We start from the raw sequence: 13405 nt of genomic DNA, 5'->3' as shown, positions 1-13405 counted from the left end.
ATATTTGTTTTAGAAAAACAATTGTAAATAAAAGTCTTTCCTATATTTTTAAATTAAAACATCATTATAAGTTGATTGCTTGCTTGCTTGATTCATAAAATGTTTGCATTATATCAACATGATCAATGGAAAAGTTCTTCTTATCGATCCGGTGGTTGGTTGTTGGGTGTAAACATTGATTGGTTCCTTAGTTTATTTATTTATGAATTGATTTATTGACAGTATGCTTAATCACCGTGCATCATCGGTACAGCAGATATAGGTACTAACCAAGCGGGGTGTGATAGATTTTTAACGGAAAAAGCTATATATCGTACATTCACTTAACTATGCACCGTACAGAAGGATTTATGTGGTCAGCTTTACACCGTACACAACGCTTCTTTTCGGAATAAAATATCGAAAAATAACATATGTATGAAAGATTTCAATGCCAATTATTGAAACAGATATACTAACTTATTACGCACACACAGTGGCCTTTTATCAGAAAAAGAGTTGCAATGAATATAGAATCATATCGGATGAGACGAGCGCCAACTTCTTTGACAAGTATTTGCACATGTTTTTAGTAAGCGTTCTTGTTTTGGGAAAATAATGAGACTTCTCTAATCATCAACTTACGACCAAATGATTTCTTAAAACAACAATTATGTTTAGATTGAAGTACACATTGATAGTATGTAAACAAAACAAAGATTTTCTTACTATGTCAGGTCAAAATCGATCACGCGCGACTAACCTATATCCGTTGTACCGATGATACACAGTGCTAATGTAAAGAAAAGTATTATCCAATTCATTGATTGTTTGTGTGACGTCAAGTGACGAATATTTACTGAACATGCTTTACTAAGAGAAGCAGGTTAAATATCCCCTTCTAAAAAAAGAGAAACAAATACAGATACTACTTTCACGATTAAATACAGTGGAACGACTCTCCTGGAACATGCCAAAAAGAAAATACAATGGAATTTTAAGATTCAGATAGACACATAAAACAATAACTAGAGGCTCCAAGGAGCCTGTGTCGCTCACCTGATATTTTTGTTTACAATTGATGCATAAAATAAGCCAAAAACTGCATTTTACCCATATGTTCTATTTTTAGGCATGTCGGCCATGTTGGTTGGCAGGCGTGGTCATCGGACACATTTTGTAAACTAGATACCCTAATGATGATTGTGAAAAAGTTTGGTAAAATTTGTCTCAGTAGTTTCAGATGAGAAGATTTTTGTAAAATATTACATAAATTAACGAAAAATTGTTAAAAATTGACTTTAAAGGGTAATAACTCCTTAAGGGGTCAATTGACAATTTTGGTCATGTTGACTTATTTGTAGAACTTACTTTGCTGAACATTATTGTTGTTTACAGTTTATCTCTATCTATAATAATATTCAAGATAATAACCAAAAACTGCAAAATTTCCTTAAAATTACCAATTCAGGGGCAGCAACCCAACAACGAGTTGTCTAATTCGTCTGCAAATTTCTGGGCAGATAGATCTTAGCCTGATGAACAGTTGTACCAATTGTCAGATTTGCTCTAAATGCTTTAGTTTCAGAGATATAAGCCAAAAACTGTATTTTACCACTATGTTCTATTTTTAGCCATGTCAGCCATGTTGGTTGGCAGGCCGGGTTATCGGACACATATTTTAAAATAAATACCCTAATGATAATTGTGGCCAAGTTTGGTTAAATTTGGCCAAGTAGTTTTAGAGGAGAAGATTTTTGTAAAAGTTAACGACGATGGACGACAAGTGATGAGAAAGAAGTACCATGATTAAGGTACAAATAAACATGTTGCACCGACATGAAAACCTTCCATTTAATGGGAGCCAGCCCCTACCTTTGTTGTATATTCCTTGGAACCAAACCCCGTGTATTTTTTTCTAAAATTATGAATTGGTTCTTTATTTGGAGGATTTTTTTTTATCATTCTGTGGATAAAGAATAAAAGTAAAGTATTTGTTACTGGACATCATAGAAACAATCAATCCATCAATCAATGTATATGGTATACAATATGCACTTCTGTACGTTATGAAAATGTCGATCAATCAATTACTAATATTCATGCATATAAGAAAACGAACCAAGTCAAATCAATTAATGAATGCAATTTCCGTCAAATATGACATGAAGCAAAATGTCATTCAATCAATTAAGCTATTTACCAACAATCCACACCAATCAATCTAAATGAAGAAGTAACTGATGTTATGCAAATATTTTTTTTTCAACCAACCAATCAACCAACTTATTGATAGAGCAGGTGGAAAAACTTCAAACGAACGTTTTACTTAAATCTACTGGAGGTTATGTTCAAAAGCCATTGTTATGTGGAGTAAATCAATAAATCAATTAACACTTTTGAGATGATCCCTTATTTAAATATCTCTGATGTAGACTCTTGACTCTCAGTTGTCCATTGTAAACATTTTTCTATCATGTCTATTACTATTCGAGGCTGTTTGTGTATGTTTATCGACTCGATGAAAACTACATCCAATGCTGAACACATACTTCTCACTTCACATATCAATACTAGTTCAGTTAAGCTGTCTGTGTATGATTATCAACCCAACGAAAGATTAAGTCCAATTCTGCACACACACTACTCACTTCACGTAAATACTAGCCGTTTGTGTAAGTTTATTCATCCAACTGATGAAAGTTTACTTACTACTCACATCACATATTACATATATTAAAACATAATTTTGTTTTCAGTAAAGCTGATTGTTTTTGTTTTGTTTTTGTTTCCTTTATATTTACTAAAACTAGAGGCTCTAAAGAGCTTGTGTCGCTCACCTTGGTCTATGTGCATATTAAACAAAGGACACAGATGGATTCATGACAAAATTGTGTTTTGGTGATGGTGATGTGTTTGTAGATCTTACTTTACTGAACATTCTAGCTGCTTACAATTATCTCTATCTGTAATGAACTTGGCCCAGTAGTTACAGAGGAAAATATTTTGTAAAAATTTACAAAAATTTACAAAATTTATGACAATTGTTAAAAATTGACTATAAAAGGCAATAACTCCTTAAGGGGTCAATTGATCATTTTGGTCATGTTGACTTATTTGTAGGTCTTACTTTGCTGCACATTATTGCTGTTTACAGTTTATCTCTATCTATAATAATATTGAAGATAATAACCAAAAGCTGCAAAATTTTCCTAAAATTACTGATTCAGGGGTAGCAACCCAACAATGGGTTGCCTGATTGGTCTGAAAATTTCAGGACAGATAGATCTTGACCTAATGAACAATTTTACTCCATGTCAGATATGCTCTAAATGCTTTTGTTTCAGAGATATGAGCCAATAAAATGCTCCGCAGGACGCAGCTTGATATGACCCCAGAGGTCGAACCCTGAACAGTTGGGGCAAGTATGGACACAACATTCAAGCTTGATACAGCTCTGAATTTGGATTGTGATTAAATAGTTGACACAGCAGAGGTTTCTGACACAGAATGAATGTGGTCTAAGAACTTAAAAATTTTAAATTGGACATTTACCTATTATGGTCCAATATCCAAAATCTAAATACATGGTTAGATTCAACATATCAAAGAACCCCAAGAATTCAATTTTTGATGAAATCAAATAAAGTTCAATTTTGGACCCTTTAGACCTCAATGTAGACCAATTTGATAACTGGGCCCAAATATCAAAAATCTAAATACATGGTTAGATTCAGCATATCAAAGAACCCCATGTATTCAATTTTTGTAGAAATCAAACAAAGTTTAATTTTGGACCCTGATTTTGACCAACTTGAAAACTGGGCCCTTAATCAAAAATCTAAGTACATGTTTAGATTCAGCATATCAAAGAACCCCAAGAATTTAATTTTTGTTAAAATCAAACTAAGTTTAATTTTGGACCATTTGGACCTTAATGTAGACCAATTTGAAAACGGGACCAAAAATTAAGAATCTAAATACACGGTAAGATTCGGCATATCAAAAAACCCCAATAATTCAACTTTTGATGAAATCAAACAAAGTTTAATTTTGGACCCTTTTGGCCTCTAATTCCTAAACTGTTGGAACCAAAACCCCCGAAATCAATCCCAACCTTCCTTTTGTGGTCATAAACCTTGTATTTAAATTTCATAGATTTCTATTTACTTATACTAAAGTTATTGTGCGAAAACCAAGAAAAATGCTTATTTGGGGCCCTTTGTTGGCCCCTAATTCCTAAACTGTTGGGACCAAAACTCCCAAAATCAATCCCAACTTTTCTTTTGTGGTCATAAACCTTGTATTTAAATTTCATAGATTTCTATTTACTTATACTAAAGTTATTGTGCGAAAACCAAGAAAAATGCTTATTTGGGGCCCTTTGTTGGCCCCTCCTAAACTGTTGGGACCAAAACTCCCAAAATCAATCCCAACTTTCCTTTTGTGGTCATAAACCTTGTGTTTAATTTTCATAGATTTCTATTTACTTATACTAAAGTTATTGTGCGAAAACCAAATGTCTTCGGACGACGACGTGATACCAATATACGATCGCAAAAACATTTTTTTGCGGTCGTATAAAAACTGCATTTTACCCTATGTACTATTTTTAGCCATGTCGGCCATCTTGGTTCACATGCAGGGTCATCGGACACATTTTTTAAACTAGATACTCTAATAATGATTGTGGACAAGTTTGGTTGAATTTGTCTCAGTAGTTTCAGAGGAGAAGAATTTTGTAAAAGATTACAAAAATTTACGAAAAAATTGTTAAAAATTGACTATAAAGGGCAATAACTCCTTAAGGGGTCAACTGATTATTTTGGTCATTTGACTTATTTGTAGATCTTACTTTGCTGAACATTATTGTTGTTTACAGTTTATCTCTATCTATAATAATATTCAAGATAATAACCTAAAACGGCAAAAATTCCTTAAAATTACCAATTCAGGGGCAGCAACCCAACAACGGGTTGTTCTATTCATCTGAAAACTTCAGGGCAGATAGATCTTGACCTGATAAACAATTTTACCTCTGTTAGATTTACTCTAAATACTTTGGTTTCAGAGATATAAGCCAAAATCTACATTTTACCCCTATGTTCTAATTTTAGCCATGGCGGCCATTTTGGTTGGTAAGCCGGGTCACCGGACACATTTTTTAAACTAGATACCCCAATGATGATTGTGGCTAAGTTTGGTTAAATTTGGCCCAGTAGTTTCACAGGAGAAGATTTTTTTTCAAAGTTAACATCGACGGACGCCAAGTGTGAGAAAAGCTCACTTGGCCCTGTGGGCCAGGTGAGCTAAAAAAGTATAACAAAACTACCAAACTCCAGGGTAAATAAAACTAGAGGCTCTAAAGAGCCTGTGTCGCTCACCTTGGTCTATGTGCATATTAAACAAAGGACACAGATGGATTCATGACAAAATTGTGTTTTGGTGATGGTGATGTGTTTGTAGATCTTACTTTACTGAACATTCTTGCTCCTTACTACTATCTCTATCTATAATGAACTTGGCCCGGTAATTACAGTGGAAAATACTTTGTAAAAATTTACAAAAATTTACAAAATTTATGAAAATTGTAAAAAATTGACTATAAAGGGCAATAACTCCTTAAGGGGTCAATTGACAATTTTGGTCATGTTGCCTTATTTGTAGATCTAACTTTGCTGTACATTATTGCTGTTTACAGTTTATCTCTATCTATAATAATATTCAAGATAATAACCAAAAGCTGCAAAATTTTCTTAAAATTACCAATTCAGGGGCAGCAACCCAACAACGTGTTGCCTGATTGGTCTGAAAATTTCAGGGCAGATAGATCTTGACCTAATGAACAATTTTATTCTCATCAGATTTGCTCTAAATGCTTTGGTTTCAGAGATATGAGCCAACAAGAGTGCACACGCTGAAATGTCTCGCCTTCTTTACTAATCATTGATATTATGTTGATAGTCCTAAATATAAAGCTTTATTACAACTGTCACATAAACTTAACATTAACCAAGTAAACTAAACATTGACCAATGAACCATGAAAATGAGGTCAAGGTCAGATGAACCATGCTAGGCAGGCATGTACAGCTAACAATTCTTCCATACAACAAATATAGTTGACCTATTGCTTATAGTTTAAGAAAAACAGACGAAAACACAAAAACTTAACACTGAGCAATGAACCTTGAAAATGAGGTCAAGGTCAAATAAAACCTGCGTGACTGACATATAGATCATAAAATATTTCCATACACCAAATATAGTTGAACTATTGCATATAGTATTAGAAAAAAAGACCAAAACTCAAAAACTTAACTTTGACCACTGAACCATGAAAATGAGGTCAAGGTAAGATGACACCTGCCAGCTAGACATGTACACCTTACAATCATTCCATACACCAAATATAGCTGACCTATTGCATGCAGTATTAGAAAAAAAGACCAAAACTCAAAAACTTAACTTTGACCACTGAACCATGAAAATGAGGTCAAGGTCAGATGACACCTGCCAGCTAGACATGTACACCTTACAATCATTCCATACACCAAATATAGTAGACCTATTGCATACAGTATAAGAAAAACAGACCAAAACACAAAAACTTAACTATAACCACTGAACCATGAAAATGAGGTCAAGGTCAGATGACACCTGCCAGTTGGACATGTACACCTTACAGTCCTTCCATACACCGAATATACTAGACCTATTGCTTATAGTATCTGAGATATGGACTTGACCACGAAAACTTAACCTTGTTCACTGATCCATGAAATGAGGTCAAGGTCAAGTGAAAACTGTCTGACGGGCATGAGGACCTTGCAAGGTACGCACATACCAAATATAGTTATCCTATTACTTATAATAAGAGAGAATTTAACATTACAAAAAATCTGAACTTTTTTTTCAAGTAGTCACTGAACCATGAAAATGAGGTCAAGGACATTGGACATGTGACTGACTGAAACTTCGTAACATGAGGCATCCATATACAAAGTATGAAGCATCCAGGTCTTCCATCTTCTAAAATATAAAGCTTTTAAGAAGTTAGCTAACGCCGCCGCCGCCGCCGGATCGCTATCCCTATGTCGAGCTTTCTGCGACAAAAGTCGCAGGCTCGACAAAAACTGCATTTTACCCTATGTACTATTTTTTAGCCATGTCAGCCATCTTGGTTCGCGAGCAGGGTCATCGGACACATTTTTTAAACTAGATACCCTAATGATGATTGTGGACAAGTTTGGTTAAATTTGTCTTAGTAGTTTCAGAGGAGAAGATTTTTGTAAAAAATTACAAAAATTTACGAAAAATGGTTAAAAATTGACTATAAAGGGCAATAACTCCTTAAGGGGTCAACTGACCATTTTGGTCATGTTGACTTATTTGTAGATCTTACTTTGCTGAACATTATTGCTGTTTACAGTTTATCTCTATCTATAATAATATTCAAGATAATAACCAAAAACGGCAAAATTTCCTTAAAATTACCAATTCAGGGGCAGCAACCCAACAACGGGTTGCCTGATTGGTCTGAAAATTTCAGGGCAGATAGATCTTGACCTAATGAACAATTTTATCATCATCAGATTTGCTCTAAATGCTTTGGTTTCAGAGATATGAGCCCAAAACTGCATTTTACCCTATGTACTTTTTTTTAGCCATGTCGGCCATCTTGGTTTGCGGGCGGGGTCATCGGACAAATTTTTTAAACTAGATACTCTAATGATGATTGTGGACAAGTTTGGTTAAATTTGTCTTAGTAGTTTCAGAGGAGAAGATTTTTGTAAAAGATTACAAAAATTTACGAAAAATGGTTAAAAATTGACTATAAAGGGCAATAACTCCTTAAGGGGTCAACTGACCATTTTGGTCATGTCGACTTATTTGTAGATCTTACTTTGCTGAACATTATTGCTGTTTACAGTTTATCTCTATCTATAATAATATTCAAGATAATAACCAAAAACGGCAAAATTTCCTTAAAATTACCAATTCAGGGGCAGCAACCCAACAACGGGTTGTCCGATTCATCTGAAAATTTCAGGGCAGATAGATCTTGACCTGATAAACAATTTTACCCCATGTCAGATTTGCTCTAAATGCTTTGGTTTCAGAGATATATGCCAAAATCTACATTTTACCCCTATGTTCTATTTTTAGCCATGGCGGCCATCTTGGTTGGTTGGCCGGGTCACCGGACACATTTTTTAAACTAGATACCCCAATGATGATTGTGGCCAAGTTTGGTCAAATTTGGCCCAGTAGTTTCAGAGGAGAAGATTTTTGTAAAAGTTTACGGACGACGGACGACGGACGCAGGACGACGGACGACGGACGCAAAGTGATGAGAAAAGCTCACTTGACCTTTCAGGTCAGGTGAGCTAAAAAAGGGGAATTACATACAACTTGACGATTCAAACGTTACACTTTCTCAACAAACTAAACAAACGCAAGACTGAACATCTCCCAATTCATTTATTTTCATTTTTGGGAACTGAATTTGGCATGAAATTACATTGTGGTGTTACATACCCCTGCCGAACTGGCTGTTCCTGTTGCCCCTTCATTGGCATTTGAAAATACTCTCTCACCAGCTTGGACCCGGACAAATACCTTCAAATATACAAGCATGTCATTCATTATCAATAGAAAATATTGGTAACCATCATGATAAAATGATTCGCTGAGCGCAGCCTGATACGACCGCAGAGGTTAAACCCTGAAGAGTTAAGGCAAGTTTGGACACAATATTCAAGCTTGATACTGTCTGAATTTGGATTGTGATCAAATTTTTAACATAATATAGGTTTCTGACACAAAATAAATGTGATCAAAGATCTTAATCAAAGCACTGTAAGCGCTGCAGGCAGTTAACCAAAAACCAAGGCAAACGTAATTATGAAAACTGTGGCAGTGTTGCTTCAAATTTTTTTTTCAGATTTGAAAGAACAAACATTAAACATTCGTATATTGTACATTTATGTTTATTTAATGAATTGATTATTAAGGCAAATTAATTAATATTTTATCAAGATTTTCTAAAGCAACGCATATATCAATGTATATTTTTAATGGTGAGTCTGCAGTGGTACAAGTTCGCAATGATTGCAGGTGTTCTAGTTGGTAGTTAACGTTGGTACCAGTTGACTTTTAGTGGTACAAGTTGACGTAATTGTATGAATGGACTTGCTTCCCTGGAAGGAACACTGAGTTTGGGTTCTACAGTACAAAAGTTATGAGACACAAATCAGACAAATATTTACTACTACAGGGATCAAAGGTGAGGTCTGACTGCCCTGACCATAGTAAATGTAAATGACCCCCACCTTCACCCCAAGTCCGTGATATCACTCCATACCAAGTTTGGAATAAAATGACAGGTGATTATAAAAGAGGGACGAAAGATACCAGAGGGACAGTCAAATTCATAGATCGAAAACAAACTGACATCGCCATGGCCAAAAATAAAAAGACAAACAGACAAATAATAGTACAGATGACACAACATAGAAAACTGAAGACTAAGCAACACGAACCCCACCAAAAACTGGGGGTGATCTCAGGTTCTCCGGTCAAATAAAACAATTGGTCAAACATTCTTGGACTTTACGTACACTGCTTGAAAGATTTATATGTTTTCTTTAAAATGAGCCATAAATGAAAATTTTTATAGGCCCAGAAATAATTCAAAAAATAACTAAAGTAAATTCAATTTACCTAGACTCATTTTTTGCATCAATAAAATTTTATAATAAACAAGAAATAATTGTAACAGGATGCTGTTACGAAGTCTCCCAAACAAAGCTCCCATAATTCGTCATTCCCATGGTCGCCTGATATTGGGCAAAGTCCAGTACACATTGGTTTGGTCTAGTAAAGTGATATGCATATGTCACATAATGTGACGCCTAGGAGATTGACCCTGTATATCATTCAAATTATTTTGAAATGACAAACAGGAATAAATATGGTTTAGGAGTGGGGACCGTTTACAAGTTCTCAAACAGGAGGGGCTGGGTTGACCCCAGGGACTCCCCCTATATTTCATTTGATTTGTTATATTGTCCCATACATGAATATATATGGTTTAGGAGTGGGGATTTCAACCGTTTACAAGTTCTCAAACAATAGGGGGTGGGGTGACCCCAGGGACTCCCCCTATAAGATAAGATAAGATAAGATAAGATATTTTATTTCCAATTATGGGCCCCAAAGGGCATAAACATTACAACATCAATAATTTTTCATAATACAATACAAACAATGAGATAAAAAAAAAAAAAAAAAGTTAAACGAGAACTATTTAAGTTCTTAAAGAATACGTAGATAAAGAATCTATAGTATGTGGTTTTTTAATACTAATGCATTTTATTGCAAGTGTGGTTGATATAGATAACAAACAAGCAGCCCAAAAAGAAAAAAAGAAAAATAGATATCCACATATGTATAGTACACAAAAAGTTGGATCAATTAAATATATAATAATTAGCCAAAAAGAAAGTAGAAATTAAGCATGTCCATGACTCATCCTGTGTCAGCAGCAAATAGGAAAGCATGATGGTTTCCTAAAGGCAGCTGACACCAGGGGGCGATACCTTATGGGCCATAGGCATGTAAAATGTGTGTAAATGTCTCTTTCCTACCTGTATCAAAAGCAAACAAGGAAGCATCATAGGTAACTTGAATGCAGTTGATACCAGGGGACGATGCCTCAAGGATATAAGAGAACATTTGAATAAATAATATATCTTAACAATTTTTTTTTTTTTTTTAATCGGCTAGTATGTTTGTGATATTCAGATGAATATAATTTTCTATGTCCAATCAAATGTATATACACACATAGATTTCCTTTAACTAATCTTCACTAAGGAAGATGTTTGTATATAAAATTACATATTATTTTAAGTAACTCAACATTTTCTACACTAAATAACCAGATAATTTTGCTTTGACTGCTCATATGATTAAAATAAGAATTATATTTTGCAATACTAGCTAACATACAATTTCTATCATCCTCAAATTTGTTACAATCAAATAGAAAATGAGCCTCATCTTCGACAGTATTGGAAGAACATTTATTACATATTCTGTTAATTCGGGGAATACCCTGATATCTACCTAATTCTATTTGTAATCTATGAGAAGATACACGTAATTTAGTAAAACTTCTTCTAAGTTCAAAATTCTTGATCAATGTTAGATATTTTTCAAAACCAAAATTTGTTTTGTATAAAAGGTAGGTTTTCAGTTTACTGTCTGAAAATTTATCTATTTGTTTTTTCCAACAGCTAATAAACAATATTGATAGCTTGGTTTGTATATATTTCTTAAATTTGTATAAGGATTCACAAAATGGAGCATTTATGGCATTTGTATAGTCAATACCAAGTATTTTAAAAACAACATATATTTCATTTGATTTGTTATATTGTCCCATACATTAATATATATGGTTTAGGGGTGGGGATCTCGACCGTTTCCAAGTTCTCAAACAAGAGGGGGTGGGGTGACCCCAGGGACTCCCCCTATATTTCATTTGATTTGTTATATTGTCCCATACATTAATATATATGGTTTAGGGGTGGGGATCTCGACCGTTTCCAAGTTCTCAAACAAGAGGGGGTGGGGTGACCCCAGGGACTCCCCCTATATTTCATTTGATTTGTTATATTGTCCCATATATTAATATATATGGTTTAGGGGTGGGGATCTCGACCGCTTCCAAGTTCTCAAACATGAGGGGGTGGGGTGACCCCAGGGACTCCCCCTATATTTCATTTAATTTGTTATATTGTCACATACATGAATATATATGGTTTAGGGGTGGGGATATCGACCGTTTACAAGTTCTGAAACAGAAGGGGGTGGGGTGACGCCAGGGATTCCCCCAAATTTTCATTTGATTTGTTTTATTGTCCCATACAAGTATATATATATGGTTTAGGGGTGGGGATCGCGACCGTTTACAACGGATAAAAGAACATTTTCAAATTGAAAGGGGGTGGGATGACCCCCAGGGACTCACCCTATATTTTATTTTATTTGTTTCATTGTCCTGTTCTCATTACTGAAGACCACGCGTGTCTATCACATACTATTTTCGAGTATAAATAGTCATTTGAAAATAAAATCCCATAGGGTTCTACAGTAAACCCCTCCCTTCTTTAGGCCCCTCAAAATACCCCTAAATAGTTCCCAATGCACAAACGAAAGATTGATGGCTCCGCTAGACATGTTAGTCTTACATTTTATGAGACCCTAAGTTAATCTGACAAGGGGTCCGAGTAGTTTTCTTAGACGGTCCGAGTGGACTTGGTCCGACTTGTCTCTGGGACGAGTTATTCCGCATTTCTTAAAACATCGACCTGATTGGTCGACATTAATTACGTCGATTTCCGGTTTTTCATTCATAAAATAACAACAAGTTCAGTGATAAACGGAATAATTTAATAAAAGAAAGGAATTTAAATGTGCATACATTTAATTGAAATCAATTAAATAATCACAATCTTCTTAAACTAAAAGAATATCATGATTAAGAGTACTTTCGCTTAATCGGACTTTCTATCATCAGAATCAAACGAACTTACGTTTCGTGTAAGTTAAAATTACCGCCAACCTAGACTACATGTGTACTATATATAACTTTATTCCCTCTATCATAGAGATTTGGTGTACATGAACAATATTCCTGCGCAGTTTGTCATTTGGAAAATATAAACGACTTGTAATTACAGATTTTCGGCGATGAAATATTTCATACAATTGTTCTTTGCCATCTTAGCCAAAAGCACAGGGGATAATAAACTAAGTACGGATTTCTATTGAGCACTATTTCCTATGTGCAACTTCAAATATTATGCGTCGTTCGACGATCATTTAAGGTTATTCTGGTCATATTTTTTGTATTCCAGAATTAAAAGAATGAAAAAAATGTCCAATTAGTTATAAATAACATATTAGCCTGCTAGATTACAACAATGGCACTTTTTTCAGCATTCGTTAGGAAGAACACAAATCTAGGGTGCTAGCATAAGGCAGCTTAACTGCCTAAAAACAACATGATTAGATTTAGCATATAAAATTAGAGGCTCTTAAGAGCCTTTGTCGCTCACCTTGGTCTATGTGCATATTAAACAAAGGACACAGATGGATTCATTACAAAATTGTGTTTTGGTTATGGTGATGTGTTTGTAGATCTTACTTTACTGAACATTCTAGCTGCTTACAATTACCTTTATCTATAATGAACTTGGCCCAGTAGTTACAGTGGAAAATATTTTGTAAAAATTTACAAAAATTTTAAAAATTTATGAAAATTGTTAAAAATTGACTATACAGGGCAATAACTCCTTAAGGGGTCAATTGACCATTTTGATCGTGTTGACTTATTTGTAGGTCTTACTTTGCTG

The 13405-nt window shown here is 34.5% G+C and overlaps 1 non-coding gene across 50 annotated transcripts in view; it reads right to left on the bottom strand.

Annotated features, from left to right (window-relative positions):
- LOC127731838 (uncharacterized) overlaps window positions 1-13405 on the bottom strand; it is a 112618-nt gene that overhangs the window by 13976 nt on the left and 85237 nt on the right. For all 50 annotated transcript variants that reach the window (XR_007995798.1, XR_007995791.1, XR_007995795.1 and 47 more), the window contains exon 10: window positions 8520-8600. This is a non-coding gene — a transcript (uncharacterized LOC127731838). The remainder of the gene's footprint in view (window positions 1-8519; window positions 8601-13405) is intronic.

This window comes from Mytilus californianus, unplaced genomic scaffold (assembly GCF_021869535.1).
Source record: "Mytilus californianus isolate M0D057914Y unplaced genomic scaffold, xbMytCali1.0.p SCAF_21, whole genome shotgun sequence".
Classification (NCBI taxonomy): Eukaryota; Metazoa; Mollusca; class Bivalvia; order Mytilida; family Mytilidae; genus Mytilus; species Mytilus californianus.
The sequence above is the reverse complement of the archived record's forward strand: the minus strand, read 5'-3'. Positions and strand labels throughout refer to the sequence as shown.